This window comes from Nannospalax galili, unplaced genomic scaffold (assembly GCF_000622305.1).
Source record: "Nannospalax galili isolate Female #2095 unplaced genomic scaffold, S.galili_v1.0 scaffold127, whole genome shotgun sequence".
NCBI lineage: Eukaryota > Metazoa > Chordata > Mammalia > Rodentia > Spalacidae > Nannospalax > Nannospalax galili.
Window position 1 is genome coordinate 1,496,065 of NW_008360326.1, and position 17,834 is coordinate 1,513,898.

The following is a 17,834-nucleotide window of genomic DNA, read 5'->3' on the forward strand; positions in this document are numbered from 1 at the left end:
CTCTCTCTCTCCACAAAAGTATCTTTCACAGAATCAAATGCCCAGATAAGAAAACATGTCAGACTTACGAATTTAGGTCAGAAATATGAAAAAGGTGAGTCTATTTAGCTTCTCAGAATTTTTTCCTTTTCTCAGCTCCCAGATCTATGAGTCACCATTCTGTGTGAAAAATATTTGGAGTGAGAATTATTCCTTGGCAAGTCATGTTATTAGACAAACTTCCCTATCGCTCAAAGAAATGACCCTTATCTCATTTTTTGCTGGAAAAATGTCTTGCAGATGCATTTAATCTGGTCCAAAATAATTCCTTAGGCTTCCTAAGGATTTACCACACTGCTTTCAAGTGACTGTGTAAACCCCTGAGCCTCACTTTGAAGGGGAGGCTTGCTGTTTATTTTCTTGGTTAGTTGATGTTAGTAAATCTCATCATTTTGGTTTTATAAAGAGAAGTCCTGACATGTGATTTTACTGAGAGCACTGATTCAATATAATTATTCAAGAACAACAATTCTTAGGTTAGAATATAAGAAAATAAGTGAATAAAGAATCTGCCATTTTGCCAGGAGGTACAAGCACAGGATATCACAATAACATTGCTAAGAGTATTAAGAATGTTAAAGCCAGCCATATGGGTACCTAATAGATTTTTTGACTATATGAAGTATGGTTTTGAAAAATTCATTTTTCTAAATCTAATATATTCCCACTCACATACCCTCACCCACACCCTTCCCCAAACTCCAATAAGCAAGTACATCTTAACCAATGCCAGGCCTCCAGAGATGCTTATGCTGACATTCTGTTTTATGTCACTGTAAGAACAAAGACTTTTGGTGGCCACTTGATTGGTGAAATCTGTCTCAATCTTACTTCATAGTTTAATGTTTTTATTGTCACTAGTATAAAATGCTTTATTGTCCACTAGTATAAAAGTTGTGGACACTTATCATGTCTATTAAGGGATTGATGTTCAGAATATATAGAGAACTAAAATTTAATAGCAAGCAGATTCAAAAATAGTAAAGGACTTAAGCAGACATTTCTTTAAAGATTATTCACTAATGACCAATAAGCATGTAAGGAGATTTTTTAACATCACTGACCATCAGGGAAACCCAAACCTAAGCTATCATGAAAAAAGAAAATCAATGGGGCATAACTTCATACCCATTAATTTGGCTTCCATAGAGAAAGCAAAAACATGCCAAGCCTGTTGGAGCAGTCCTGTCATTCTAGTGCCTCAGCAGGCTGAGGCAGGGGATGGCAAGTTCAAGGTCAGCCTGGGAAACTCAGTGAGACCCTGCCTTAAAGTGATTAAGTAGAAAAAGCTCTGGGGATATAACTTAGTGGTAGAGTACTTGCCTAGGATGTGAGAGGCCCTAAATTCAATCCCCAGCACTACAAACTAAATGAATGAACAAATGAAACATAAATAAAAAGACATTATCATTGAGATCTTAGAGAAATCAGAGCCGTGTATGCTGAAGGTGGGTATGTAAAATGCTGAGGACAACAGGATGGGTGCCCCTGAAAGAACTAAAAAGATCACCACTTGATGCGGCAATTACCCTTCTATTCCCAAAGAATTGAAAGAATATCTTGAAGTATCCATATACCCATGTTATAGAAGCATTAGTCACTCAGGAGGGGAAGCCACCCATATGTCCCTCCACAGATGAAAGGAAAAACACAGTGTGTTCTACACACACAGTGCGATATTGTCAATACCATTGAACCTTAAAAACCGGAAATTCTGTCATATGTGAGAACATGGACAGACTTAAGCAAAATAGCCATCACAAAAGTTTACAAATGCTCTGTGGTTTCACCACACAGAGTATCTAGAATAGGCAAAATAACAGAAAGAGTGTACTGGTGGTTACCAGAGCTTGGAGGGAAGGGAGAACAGGGAACTATTTAAGGGGCGGGCACAGCATTTCAGTTGAACAAGATGATAAGAATGGGGGGCGACAATGTTTGCAGAACGATGTAAGCCTGCCAGGTCACTGAACTGCCCACCGCAAATGGGAATAATAGGACATTTTACTTAAAACCTGGAGAATGTGGAGGGAATTTTATTCTCTCTTCAAAGCACCCCATTCTTCCCTTTCTCTCCTTAGCAGTTTAATTTCTCATTTGACTGGCCTTCTTCAGTAGACATTTCCTAACTGCCTTACATCACATAACATTCCAACAACAAATTTCTGAGGAAAATAATTTTCATGATGCTTCCATGTGATGAAGTGATAGCGAAATGCTCATAGGTGCCCAGAGCAGCTGTTACTGGTGTCTTTCATGGATGCATTTGGGCCTCTACTTAGCGATGGTGACCAGTACAGCAAATGAGGCCGGGCAAATAGTTCTGTGCCCACGTGCTGCCTGAGGAAGTGGCTGAAGGGCGGAGTGTGTATTTTGGTCAAGAAAATGTTTTACTGATGTTTTCTTTTCCATGTTGATTCCATAATTCAGTCATCCCTGAAATATAAATACGTTCGAGTCTGAAAGTATTGCTGCCTGTGAAAACACTGCCTATTTTGTCCATATAGTTAATAAACAGTTTAGACATCTTCCTATGAAAAGAAATTCAAGCATTATGCCAAACCACACACATACAGACACATACACATTCAGACACATACACACACACATACATGCACACATAGATGCACATACAAACACACATACACATATAACACACACCATGCACATACAGACACACAGATATACAGATACATAAGCATATAGACTAACATGTACACACATACATATACACACATAGACACAGATACACACATACAAACAGACACTACACACATACCATCCAACCACACACACACACACACACACACACACACACACACACACACACACCATCTCAGTTGGGGAGGATTATATACATTTAACATTAGGAGTGAAGAATTTGTTTAGGGCAGTAAAATAATTTTGTGTCTTGAGACTCATTTTTCACAATGTTTTCTTTTTTGGGCACTCTAGAGAGTGATCATTAAGATACCAATAATTATCATTCCATTTTCTACTTTTGCTAATTGGAAACAAATCAATTGTTAAAAGCAGTAGTGGAGCATGACAGTTCCAAACCAACTTCTGGACTAAGGATGTAGCTCAATGGTAGAGTGCTTGCATAGCATGCATGAGGCCCTGGGTTCAATCTCTAATATCACCCATCGAGCAATGGATAAACAAGCAAGCAAGCAAAGCAGTGGGGCCAACTACTGCAGCTCAGAATGCCTTTGCTTCAGCCAGCACCAGGGATCGCTCCACCCCCACAATGCAACTTTGCTCTTCAGGCCTGTAGAATGTCCTCAAGAAAGACTGCCCACTGCCCTCAGCTGACGGTCATTTCTTCATGTCCACATTGAATTGCAAATAGCACATCCCAGAGAACAACCTGAAGATTCTCAGGCCTGAGGAGGACATCACCCATTCAAGATGGCGCATGTGAGGCCGTGGTCAATCTTGCCAGCACGTGCTTCTTTGAAGAAAAAAAGTAGACACAGCCATCTTTGTCTAAACGCTGTAATAATGACAGTAAATGTTCATAAACTCAAAATGCATTAGAAATCTGTGACACAGAAAATAAAAATCCCATTTCCCTTTGATCAACCCTGTTCTCCGAAGACAATCACTTAGGAGTTTGGCATGTAGATCTTGCTTGATCTATGGAGAAAAAAAGTTATATATCTTTCTTACAGAAATGGAGTTAAGGTTTATACTTTTCTGTAATTTTTTTATCATATGATTAACATTATAGAAGTTTTATGTTATTACAGGGAAGTCTGTCTCACTCTTTTTCATGTATGTGTGGTGTTTCATTTTAAAGGATGTTCCATATGTGCAACTCACTTTTCTTTTAATTTATGTGCATGTATCTGCGTGTATGTACATATGTTTGTGGGTGCCTAATGAGGCTAGAAGAGGGTGACAGATTCCCTGGAGCTGGTTATGAACTGCTTGATGTGGGTGCTGGGAGCCAAACTCAAGGCCTCTAAAAGAACAGCAAGTACCTTCCCCCCTCAGACATCTCTCCAGCCCCATATGTGAGTATATATATTTCTGTATGGATACTTAAATAATGAATATTGTTTATTTTCAATGTGTCTCTTTACAAATTCTCTTTATTTTTACCCAGAGTGGTCCACTATCAAGAAAATTGAACCTTGACTTCTGATTGGGCTTAGCCAAGGGGAAGCATAGCGGATTTGGAGTAGAGGGAAAATGGTCATGATATTTCTTCACTCTATTCTTTGAGTTCCACTTGCTAGACCAGACAGAGCTCCCTCATAAACATAGGTCTTTAGTCTGCCTCTTTACCATGCTTCCACTTTTTTTCCCTTTGCCTGGAGGAGGTAGTGGCTTCCCGCTATTCCTAGTCTACACACCTTACCTACCCTTTACAGATTCCTTTAACCTGTGATGCGCTTGTAAATGTTTAGTGTTTGTCAGTTTCCATGGCTGTAATTCTTTTTACAATGACTGATTTCAAGATTCCAATCTAAGCCACTGAATACAATGTATGAAAGAATCATGCACCAGGATGCCACCACCCACACCCACCCCACTGCTTTCCTGAATGGTTTGCCTGACTAACTTGAACTGCCATAGCTGATTCTGTTTTCTGTCAGAACTCTGCCACAGAGGATTTCCTTTTATTTTTCATTCTTTTTGCTATTACAAAAAGCATTGTAGCAGTAAAAACATCCTTCTGTACATGTCTTTCTACCCATGGACAAGTGGAGTACTGCTACAGGATAAATTAAGGGTCAAAGCTGTATCAATTCAGTATCTTCACAGATATTACCTAACTACTTACCAGAAAATGACACCAACTTAAGGGCTTAAAACAATTCCAAGAATACAATTCTTCAAAACCTCAACACCAGATTTTTAATTTTTTTAGTCATTTCCAATATATTAGATTATCCTTATGGCATTAATTTATACATTATTATCGGTACAGCTAAAAAGCATTTTATTATAATTTTGTAGTTGTTGAAGTTATTTTCTGACTTGGGGGACACAAGGTGTGGAATGTATGAGTCATCCTGGGAATTTAACAGATTTTTAGCTGCTTTAAATATTTTCGTTCTTCACGGTTTGGGAGTAAGGAGAGGTGGCTTTAGTCTGTTGGGAAAACAGCTGTCTGAGTGGTTCCCATGGCTATAGACTGACTTCTGTCCCCATAAAATTTGTATGTTGAAGCCCTAACCCCAAAGTGCTGCATCTGGAGATGGGATCTTTAGTGCATATTTAAGGTTAGATGAGATCATCAGGGCAGAGTCCTAATCCTATAGAAAAGAGCTTTCTCAGCGGAGGACACAGTGATCAGGCAGCTGTCTAATAAACCAGAAGAGAGTTCCCACAGGAAGCTGACTGGATTGGCACCTTGCTTTCAGACATAGACCTTCTAGAACTTTGAAAAAACCAGTTTATGTTATTTAAACCATTAACTCCATGGCATTATGCAAGTCAGTCCAAGAGAACGAAGGCATTCTTGGGACAGAGATGGGCAAGTCCAACAAGAGAACAGGCATGGACATGTTTGGCTGGACCCAAAACACTGCCTGGAGCAGTTGGCTGTATTCCTAAGGACTGAAGAAGGGACTGGCAGCCTGGGAGTAGAAAGTTTCCCCAAAAGAGGGTTCAGGAAAGAACCCTTGGAGTGGCCAGGGAAGAGTTGGGTTCAAACCTCTTAAGACAATAGTGAGTAGTCCCTATTTTCTTCCATAGTTGCAAATAGAAGCAGCCTACCTCACTGAGCATATTCCCCTAGAACAACAGAAGACAACAAGAAATTAGCATTTTAACTTTATGCTACAAGTAAGTGACTCCCAAATGTAACTGTATCCAAGACCTTGTGAATTCCCAATCCACATTTTTTAGTCCCAGGCTTCCTACCTAATCAGTCTTCTCATGGTAAGGCATGTTTCAAAATGCCAGTGTTCAAACTTAACTTTCCCTGTTCCCCTCCATCAAATTGCTCATCGTAGTTCAAGAAGGAGTACTGTTCTCCCTGTTGCTTATTTCATAAACGTAGACATTAGAGTCTCTGCTTCTTACGTCTCAGTGCCGCCTACCCTCTCCTCTGAACACAAACCCCTAAATATACTGCTCATCCAACAACTTTCCCTTTACTGTCCCTTAGTCCCAAACACCTTTATCTCCTGCCTACATTATGACACTAATTAATTCACTAATCTACTCTGTCCTCTCTGGGTTCTAGTTCACGTCTCACATTGTAGCCCAAGTGATCATAAAACAAAGATCTGGTCATGTCTCTTCTTTCATGCCCTTATTGTTCTAAGATCCAAATCCTGAGTTGACACCTATGATGCATATGACAACTACGGCATCCTTAATATCCCGTGCTTGTCCATGGTACCAACATTACCCTTCCCACCTCCCCACCACTCACCATCATTGGTCCCATGGCCTTCAACTGAAGTTTGATTATTTCCTTGATCCTCTAACCACACTACAGTCCTCTGCTATGTACTATAAGAAAATTTTGCTTCCCCCACATCTATGGCCCTCATTTTCTTTGTAAGTTAAGTAGATACTTCCATAGTTACTAATATTTATTTAATATTGGTCTCTGCCACTTGACTGCAAGCATGTCACTGAGGACAGGGATGATATTTATCTTGCACCCACTGTTTCCAAAGCACCCAGTTGAGTACCTGGTACATAGAAGAGACTAAATAAATATTCATTAAACAATGGACTCAGAAAACTCTGATCATATCTGAGAGGATGTAAGGGAATATATTCCTAGGTCATGGACATAAAAAAGTAAATCACCTTGTGTCTCCTGGAAAGGCCAATTTCCTTTGAGTCCAGAGGTAGGATCCTAACAGTAAGAATCCATAGGTAGGATCCTATGTCCATCCTAACAGTAGGAATCACATATTAATAGGGTATTAAGCAGAGTGCTCACATTGTTCCCATCATTTAACTCAATATAAAAGCAGCTGCCTATTTTTATCCAAGATCCAGTGGAGATCTTGGGTCATTTTTACTAAGAACACCAATTACGGGGGTGGAACCAGGGAAGAACAGCATGCAGACTATGCATCATAATTTTTCAAGTTCCCTAACTTGAAACACTAACATATTCATATGTATGAATATTAACTTGTTTATATAATGTGTCCCATCCGTAACATGTGGCTTTAACTTTTAGTAGAAAAGAGAAAAAGGTTTTACTTTTCAATGTGTAGACCTAGGCTAGAAGCATATGTTAGAATCACTCCACTCCTTGCCCAAATATGGTGACATAACACTTCAGGTTGAGGAAACTGGCTTGAATTTATAGTTTGAAATCCAGTCTGGATGAAACAAGATCCCTGTGAGTCAAAGTATGTGATTGTTCCAAAAGCTTGGGCAAATGCCAGTTGTTCGTCGCTTGCTATTTCCAATGTGATTTCAAACCATGAATACTTTTAATTATCATTAACAACAATCAAAAATGTAAAATAACAGTAGCACATTCCAGCTAAAGATATGAAACATTAACTGTTTAAATGCTTCCTCATAATATCACTAGTGTCAGCTGTAAAGTCCCCATCTTATAAAATCTGACAAGACAGAAATGTAAAACAGAGTATTGACTGTTCAATATGGATACAGAGTCAAGAAAGCTTGTCAGCATACCCAAATTAGAATTTATATGGTCACAATTTATTTTTGGACATTTTCTTGAATGTCAGGCCAATATTTATAGAACCTGGGCTGAACTGAGTGGCAGCCAGTACCTAGTGGCATGTGGCTACTTTAGATGGTGTTTCCTGAATGATCCCCACCTCTCTCCATCCTTCCTAAGCTAAAACCATCTCTTATACTTGCACAGAGTCTGGAATTTTACCGTGCACCAATTCCTGGGGCAAGGTGTCCTGCCTTCTTTGAAAATCCAGACATACCTCAGAAAGGAAGTCACAAGTAGATGGCATCAACAAAGCCAACTTATCTAGAAACAATACCTTTATCAGAGCAACAAGTCACTCTTCCCTCCTCAAACTAAACTTTTTGTTGTTTTGAGACAAGGTCTCCCTGTAGCCCCAGGTGGCCTAGAATTTGATATATAGACCAGACTGGCTTCAGTCTCATAGAGATCTCTATCTGCCTCTGCCTCCCAAATGCTGGGATCAAAGGTATGAGCCACCACACCTGGCTCCTCAAACTAAATTGTCTGTTATTTTTGAATAAGTAGTAGTTGCTTCATCCTCCTTGAATAGGTTTGCAAAAGTCCTTGTAAGGTAAAGTACAGTTTCTGAAGTGCTTTCACAGGCATGGTCTAGTTTGAGAGAGGGGTGGACCTGGAAGAAATAATCAGAATGTATTCAGTGTCACCCTGAACCCCATTCACATCTACAATTAATACAGGTCAATAAAAATTTTGAAAGAAGAGGCAGAAGTGAGGGATTCAGGTTGAGTGGAAAAGAGGTGAAGAAAAGGAATAACACAGTGACCAGTGACCTTGAAGCTACCTCTACCGACATACTTCCTTTCAAAACTGGGACTCATGCTGGGTTTGTATCTGAAAGAAATGGAACCGAAATGATTTCAAAGAACTAGGGGAGGATCTTAGTTTACTGCTCTTTATATGATGCCAGAGAAAAGTAAAAAGTCCAGCAACCAACTAAAAAGTTTAAAAACTATATTTCTAAAATAAAATAGTATTGTTTTTTACCCCTACTTTTCATGTTTGAACAGATAGAAGATGTGACTTGTTTTCACATCCAAAATACTTAACCAGAAATTTAGTATGTAACTTAGTTTAATTTTTTTTAATTTATTCATTTTTATTTTATGTGCATGGATGTTTTGCCTACATTTATGTAAGTGTACCATATGCATGCAATACACAAAGAAGACAGGAGAGGGTGCTGGATCCCCTGGAACTGGAGTTATGGATGATTGTAAATTGCCATGTGAGTACTGGAAACTGAACCTGGGTCTTCTGCAAGAGCAGCCGGGGCTCTTAACCACAGGGTCATCTCTCGAGCCCCTTAGTGTTGAAGAGTTTGTATTATTTAACAGAATATACACAAGCTCCAGAAAGGCACATATTTGAGATTAGCTATTTCAATGATTCAGTTGCTTTCTACCTCCCATTAGCAACAACTGGTGATGTTTTCACTTTAAATTATTCTTGCAGAAAACACAATATATCTCTATCTTGATCTCACATTTCCTAACTAAAGCTCACAATTTAACCCCCTGAAGTTCCTGTTTATAAACTTTTTTGTAATAGATCTCAAAATTCCTATGTGCATTGATGTCAACTAATATGTCTAGTTGAATAATGCATTGTTGGATATGTTGCCATGTTTTGAGATGCCCCACCACACCAGGAAGGCTCATTAAAGCAGTAGCTATAAGGACATTTCTACCACAATACAGGCTGACATTGGGCTTCTTAAGTAAACGCCAGAAATTTTCACTTCTGATCACATGATTTAATTATTAATGCTATGAACAAAAGTTTATATACTCTTTTAACTGAAAAAGATTATGACCTATGTAGTTAAAATTTCATAATTATATACCTTCGAACCTATGCCACACTTTGACAATCATAATGATTGGTAATATAGTCATTCACTTTGCGTGCTTTATGGCACATATGATTTGCAACCTTATAGTACTCTTTCTACTAAAAATAATTTAAGTGCATTGTTTTGATAATCATGTCATTCCTCTGTCAAGTTTATTCTAATTATATTTATATTATTGATTTCTTTTACAACCAATCTTCACTTTTGCCTCTCTCTAAAGTCCCTCCCCAACTTTAATGTACTTTGGCTTATAAACCAGATTCTTACATATCTGTGGAAAAACATACTGTTCTTGTTGAGAGTTTTAGATTATATAAATGGTATTACATGGCAGACCATGCTGAGTTTCTCCCCTTTTGCAGTCAAGACTGTGGTGTTGAGATCTTCTGTGTTGCCGTGTGTCATGTAGTTCATGGCTATTGGTGCTCCATTGTCATTCATAAGATGCATCTGCCACATTTAACCCAGTGACAGGTGGGCGTTGTCTCCACTTCCTAGGTTCTCAGCATGAATAACTGGGTGGATGTGAGTGCATGGTTTTCCCAGAAAGTCCAAAAGGCAGAGACAGGTTTTATGGGGAAGATGTGGTGGTTTTAATGAGTTTCAGTTCCTTATAGAACTTCTAAGTGTATATAAAGTGAAGGTGTTTGACTCTAGGAGAGAGCCTCTAGCCAAACAGCTGTTTCTCAAGAGACTGCTTTAGACTCACGATTATGATCCTGACATTATCTTAGAAGAATGCATAGCATGTGAAGATGCTTGGATGTTGACCACAAAACTCGGCTGCACCAACACAAGGGAGGACAGATGCAGGGCCTTCCAAGAAAAATGAGATGTAGTAATTCTACACAGAAAAGATGCACTAGACATGGTCAGTAGACTACTCTCTGTGACTCTAATGAAGCCAGTGACCTGGGAGGGCAGGAGGGAGGGAGGGAGGGAAAGATTTTATGAGAACATAACTACAACTTGAAGGTTAATGAATTGTCTATGGCTGCCTTCCTGCTATGACTGGAGAGTTATGTAGCATCAACAAAGATGGTACTGACCTCTAAAGCAGAAAATATGCATTATCTGCCTTTTTACCAGAAGTGCTTACTGATCCCTGAACTAGATGAAATTAAACCAAGTGTCCTTGGGATCCTTAATATTTCTCTTTCAGAGTCTGGAGAGATGGCTCAGCAGTTAAGACTCCATACTGCTCTTGCAGAGGACCCGAGTTTGGTTCCCAACACTCATGTCAGGTGTCCTACAACCACCCATAACTCCAGATTCAAGTGCCTCCACAGGCACCATACACATGTGCATATACCCATACACAGACACATGTGCCTACACATAACTGAAAATAATAAAAATAAATCCTTAAATATTTTTCCTTTAACCCATAAGCAGGTTACATAATCATGAGGGTATCCTGCATACTTGATAAGCATGCATTTAATAAACCTATAAAAATGCTTTCAGTTCCTTTGTTTCTCTTGAATGGGTCAGTTTCTTAATATAAATCCACTGGAATCAGATCTGCTATTCTGTCTTTGCTTGCTTGATCTTCTCTGCAAGGCACGCAGCACAGCAGAAACGTAAGAGAGACGCTGCATCAAATGAGGGGCAAAGACAACAAACTTCCCAAAGTTGTCCTCTGACCACCACACATGCACCATTCTAAGTTTAGCAATGAAAGATGTTAAAATAATATACACACACATGCTGTAATATAAATGTTCTAAGCTGGCGCTTCGTGGAGTCACTTATAGTTCCTACCACCACAACACAACAGATCTCTGAATTGCACATTCTTGGTGCTTTAATTACTCTGGAGTACATTTCAGTCGCTCTGTGTGTGTGTGTGTGTGTGTGTGTGTGTGTGTGTGTGTGTGTGTGTATGTTATACATGTGTATGTATGTGTGAAGGTACACATGTGTACATGTGTATGTGGAGGCCAGAGGTTGATGCTAGGTGTCTTCCTATGTCACTCTTATTATTTGAGGCAGGGTCACTCATTGAACCTGGAGCTCACTGATTTTCTAGACTGGTGGACTAGTAAGTTCCTGGTAGCCTCCTGTCTCCATCTCCTAGATCTGGAATTGCAGGTGAATACCACCACACCAGCCTTTTTTAATACAGGGGCTAAAGATTTACACTCAGGTCAGAATGCTTACACAGTGAGTGCTCTTACACACTGAGCCATCTCCCTAGCTCTGTAACCAATACTTAAAAAAAATTAGATGATCATAATATTGAGGCAAGATAGAAAGACAAGGAAAATTATGGGGATAGGAAGGGAAAGGAGCCCTTATTCTAGAGTCTGACTGAAGACTCACCAGCGAAGGCAAAGAATTCCAGCACAATTAACATTTACTGCAAACATTACCCAATAGAGACAATATTCCTTTCACACAGAGATGTTTCAAATAAGAATGTGAAACTAGCAATGAACCATATTTAAGGCCTAAGTATATCTGGCCTTCCTCCTTTCCCAGATAAAGACCTTCAAGTCTCCAGGTTCTCCCAAACAACTCCATGTACAGTGACAATGTGTCTTGCCTCCCTCATGTAACATCATCATATAACATGGATTTACCTTGTCAACTGCAATGATACCCAGTATACCACAGGAATGACCCCTATGATCTCATTTAAGTATCTCAGCAACCCTTTGAGCTATAACTTCAGAAGACACTAAAATAATTATCATAAAGACACTTGAGGACAAATCTTTTGAGAAGCCCACTGTCATTTGACTATGTCTTATCCTTTCCCTGAGCACCTGTATTTCAATAAACCTTGGACTTAAATTTATGTTCAACCCTTTTCCTAACAAACTGCAATTCTACTTCCTACTGACTTGTCCTGAAATTCCTTTCTTTAGTGAAGAATCCCAGCTTCACCTTGATATCACCAGGTTATCGGGTGACAGGTCACCAGGGAGAGGCTCTATGTTCTTGTCCTAGAACAAGGAGTTGAGCAAAGGTAAGAGTTGCAGCAGTGGAGGAGATGGTTTATTAAGAGACAGTATGTTTTGGGGAAGAGTGTGGAGCAAAGAGAGCCAGTTTAGTAGCCCAACAAAGCACTGGGGCTTTGTGCCACAACGTGGGCTTTATCTGTTATCCGGCATGTGCTCTGTGTGATACATGAAGCTCTACATACGATTTCATGTACCTCATGTCTCATTTAGCATCTTAAATCTCCACCCAGGTTTATGTGTTTTAGTATTAAAATGAACCCTAGGTCACCTTCAGACTTTAGAAAGTACTTCAGCACCTGGCCTAGTGGGCCTGATCCAAGGGTTTCTGGCCTTCCTGTTTGCCAACAATTTTGTTTCATATGCTGATTTCAAATATTTATTTTATTTTATGTGTATGTGTTGCTTGCATGTGTATAAGTGCACCCGTGTCGTGCAATGCCCATGCAGGTCAGAAGAAGACATCATTCTCTGCAAGAATAGTCCGTGCTCTTAACCACTAAGCCGTCTCTCCAGCCCTCATATACTGATTTTATAAAGCTTTACACAGGCCTTCTGAACTTCACTCTCTACCCTGTTGTCCAGCCTCAACCTGAATAGGGATCTCTGAGAAGCACTCTTCAGGTGCTACAAGTGGCTGCATGGAGCTCTTGTCTCTGGTTACTGTCCCACCGCCACTGACAATAATGTTCAATTGGAAAATATTGGAACTCGATGTTTAATGAAATCAAACTTCGATGCATATGTGTATATGCCTGCTGTATGTGCAGGCGCCTGTGAAGGCCAGAAGAGGGCATCAGAGCCCTCTGGAGCTGAAGTGAGTGCTAGGACCAGAGCTCAGGTCCTATGGAAGAGCAGCAAGTACTGTTAATTATTGAACCATCTATCTAGCCCCTTCGTTTTCAATTCCTAGTCTAGAGTCAAAGGAAAAGGTACCAAATCATTGCAATGTTTCTGCAGGCCTTTCTATTTTACATTAGTAGTACAAGTTCTATTTTCTTCCTTGTCCTCTTAGAAAAGAAGTAGAAATGAGCAGTCATTTTATTCTCTCTAAAAGGGATTAAGCTACAGATGTTGCCTTGACTTTAGATAGTGGCTAGATTGGGCACTTGGTAATTTGCTTGTGACAGCTGATTTCCTTTAGCCTAGTCATGCTGTAACAGAGTATTTGGACCCATAAACTCTCAGTCTCAGTTTCTCTGTATTTCAATGCAACCAGGAAACAGAAATTGGCAAAGGAAAATGGATTTATTTAGTTCAGTCAAACAGGAGGTGGAGGAGGGGCCTGTGGCCATCTTATAGCTTACAGAAAGCCCCAAGAAAGGCCAGAATGCATGTAAATTTAGTTGTGAGACAAGTCAACCACTCTTTCCTGAGGGAAGGACACCCGGACACTATGTTGTCTCTCTTTTTTGTCACAGAGACACATTTTTGTTGTTGTTTTAGCTTATTTGTTTTATTTTTATTCAAGTTCAGGCCAAAGAAAGTGGAATCCTAAAGATCTCCCATCTTTTAAAAGATTTTATTTTATTTATGGGCAGAAAATAAGTACAATCAATTAAAAGATTTTCTGCCAAAAGAATGATCACAGTAATGTAACCCTTGTCATGCTAGCTATTTTGTAATCTCCTCTGTTTTGTAAACTTTTGTTTATGCAAAGGCCCTGCTTCATTCCCTGAACTTGATGGCCAGAGCAGCCCACCCCTTCCCCCTTTCCTTCATTTCCTTTGAGTTGATTCTTTTAAAACTAGGCAATCATAAAAGACTGTGAAGCCAGACCCTAGCCAATGGAGAAAAGAAAAAATACTTTTGCATTAGGCTAAAAGTCTGTCAAGATTTCTGCTCAGTGTTGTTGCTGCTACCTACATGAAGCAATGCACCCTTTTGCAAAAGCAAAAACTACTTTGCTAAGTTACTTCTGCTTTACTCTTTGTGTGGTATCATAAGGGTTCTTGATACCAGATTTTATTTCCAACAACTGTGTGTGTGTGTGTGTGTGTGTGTGTGTGTGTGTGTGTGTGTGTGTGTGTGTGTGTGTAGGTACCCATAAAGGGCAGAAGAGAACTTTGGATCCCTTGCAGCTGGAGTTACAGGTGTGTGTGAGCCACATGATATGGATGCTGGGTTCTGAACTCTGGTCACCTGATAGAGCAGTAAGCCTAACAATTGCTCCAGCACCACCATTTTTGAAAGAGAAAAGAGTCTCAGGATTTTTCCTTGGGTTGTAAAACTCCTACCTCTTTCAGACCTGGCAGAGTTCTTTGTCCCGAGGTCCATTCCTTTGATAGGTACAGAATGGAAGTCTTCATCTTTTCTTTGATGGTCAGCTTCAGCTCTGACCTTTGCATGCCTGTGAAGCACACAAATCCTACAAGTGAGTAAAGATGACAGTCTAATCACAGAAGGGAGGCAAGCAAGTGTCTCTCTCTAGAATATCTCCTATCCAGCTAGAGCTTTAGCATAAGATCCCAGTTATAATGCTGGACAATATCTTTATATTAGTCAAATCACTTTAGCCAAATTTGATACCTGATTGGGAGATAGAGATGTGTCAAAGTAACTCACTCTCATACTTTCAGAAATGTGTTAACTATTGTTGACATCTATTCTATATATGATACTTCCAAACAAGAAGATTTTTTCCTTTTGGTATTCATAGGGCTAGAAAAGTAAACACTTCCACTGAGGCTATGGCTCCAACAAAGAAAGCTCTTACTAGATTCTTCAGAACAGTTACCTCAGAGGAGACGTTTAGAAAATATAAGTGGGCTTGACAGATAATGGCAAGACATAGTTCAGAACTATAAATTTTACAAAAGGTTACACTGTGTATTTTAATGTGGAGATGGATGACTACCAGAAATGCAACAGGTATTTGGATGGATTTGACTTTGAAGTTCAATTTTTTTTTGGCCATTGCTTTTGAAATCTGAAGCACAATGTGTTATTCTAAGATAAAGAATTCATTAAAATGTAGAGTTCTTGCATGCAATACAAATCAATTGCTTCATTTAAGATCTGAGGAGAAAGGACAAAAATTGTTTTAGTCATTATGTATAGGAGATCCTGATGGATGGAAACAACCTTTTCAAAGAAGTGGAGATGCTTTTGAAATATAGCAAAACAGGTAAATGAGAAGGGAAGATTGTACTGGGTTTACTTTCTCTGAAGTAATCCCTGCTGGAAATTCACTGCTAGCAAGTGGGAACAAGGCATTACTTGACTTGGTTTGGCTACTTAACCAGCATTTTTGGAGCACAAATTATAAGTAATACGGTTATTTTTCTTTTTTGAAATACCTCCACCTTTCATAATCCAAATTCAATAAACAAAACATGTCCCCCCTCTCAAATGTCTAATGAAAAGAGTCAACATTTTGCCCATTACAGCTACCTGATTGTGAAACGTCTAGTTCACAATCTGACAAAAAACAAACAACCACACTAAATTAGGAAAAGCAGCTCAGAGACAGAATTAGTAGGTTCTTTATATGAATCCTATGTGCCTGGAAAACAGGTGAGAATGGCCCTTCAGCTGTGCTTTCAGCAGTTCCAAAGGAAAGGGCTTGGCCAGGAACACGATTAATTAGAGGCGTGCTTTTCACATCAAACATACACGCTTGGTTCTGAACACTCTGTCCCAGGTGGTGCATGAATGATGGGACAAGTTTCATGTCTGTACCCCAAGACAGAATCTGAAGCATAGCTGTTTGTTAGAACTCATACTCTTAAAGTAAAAGAGATGAATGGGCTAACTGTGCCGGGAAAGCAAGTCCACAATGTAATCACAGCAGAGTGAAATCTTGTCCTTCTCTACCACCATTTGCCTTGAACAGGTAAGCCTTGAATCACATTTGCATTTGCCAGTCTGAATTGGAGGCTTAAGACTGAAAACTTCCTTTTGAAGTATACTATACTATGAAACAAAAGATCTGGGTAGCTGCAGTTTCTCAAATTTTAGTATGCTTAAAAGTCCCCAGGAATATGTGTTGAAGAGTAAGTTGCTGGGTCTAGTCCCTAGTGATTCTGACTCAGAGTCAGGACCATTTTCTATAGACCATCCCAAATGATCTTGATTCTGTTGGTTTGGGACCATGTTTGAAGTAAATTTGAGAACTAATGCCTTTGTACTTCTGCTAGGAAAAAGATCTTGCCCACTAGACAACTGTAGAGTTGTTAATTTCATTCATTCCTTAATACTTATTGAATAATTTGTCCTGTGCAAGGCTATGGGAGTAAATGGTATACACAACAGTCAGCTGATGATTAAGGCAGCCAATCATATCAGGGAGATGGGGAGATGCAGACATTCATCACAGCATCACACAAATAATTGTGAAATTACACCTTTGGTAAGTTCTATAACACGTAGCACATGGTGTTATGGAAGTAGAAGAATCAATATGATAATATACATCTCATTAGCTCTGCAAAGGTAAACAACTAGCTCTCAGGTTTAAATTCTGGAAGGTTTCATTTCATGTCTTGCTCCCAGGAAAGCAGATTTGTCAGCATGCTCCTCTAGCCCTGCTGTGCCACAGGATGCTGGAAATGGATAGCATTTATGTTCTGCATGTCCATGCTGAGATAACACAGTGGGCTCTCAATCACAGGCTAAAACCTGAAATCTTTTCTTTAAAACTTATCATGCAATCAGATGAAAAACACAGTGTTAGAATCCACGAGGCCTCTAGCATAAGCTCACATATCTCAATCTGGAAATGTAGTCTACTTGAAAAAACGATGCAGTTTGAAAGAGCTGGATCCTGAGGACTTTTAAAATCTGTTGTTAAATCCTTCCTAGTCGGGATACCCAGTATTTTTGTGTCTGCTGACAAGAGACCATGACGTATAATTCAACCATAGATGTTCATTAAGTCTGTCACAAGATGCAAACTGTAAAAAAAAAAAAAAAAAAAAAAAAAAAGGTAGATTGTAGATGAAAATGTCCTGCAACATTATGCAACATTATTAAAAATTCAAAAGTTCACTGTGATGGACTATTTCATTAGAAAGCTATCACCTTCAAAATGAAACACAAAAACAGTTAAGAATCAGGCTAGGTACTGGCCATCTAAGAACTCTTTCTGACATTTTCATGGCCTCTCCTCTGTCTTGGGCTCTGGACTAGGTCCTGGGAATGCAGTGGCAAGCCGAAAAGTAGTCAGCCTGCCCTCAGTGAGCATACAGTTTCCTGCAGCTATGGTCAGGGACATTTCCCATGTCCCAAGGACCTGTAAGATTGGGAAGCAGGAATAAATCAGACTTAAGTGTCCATTCTAGGGGATAGTGCC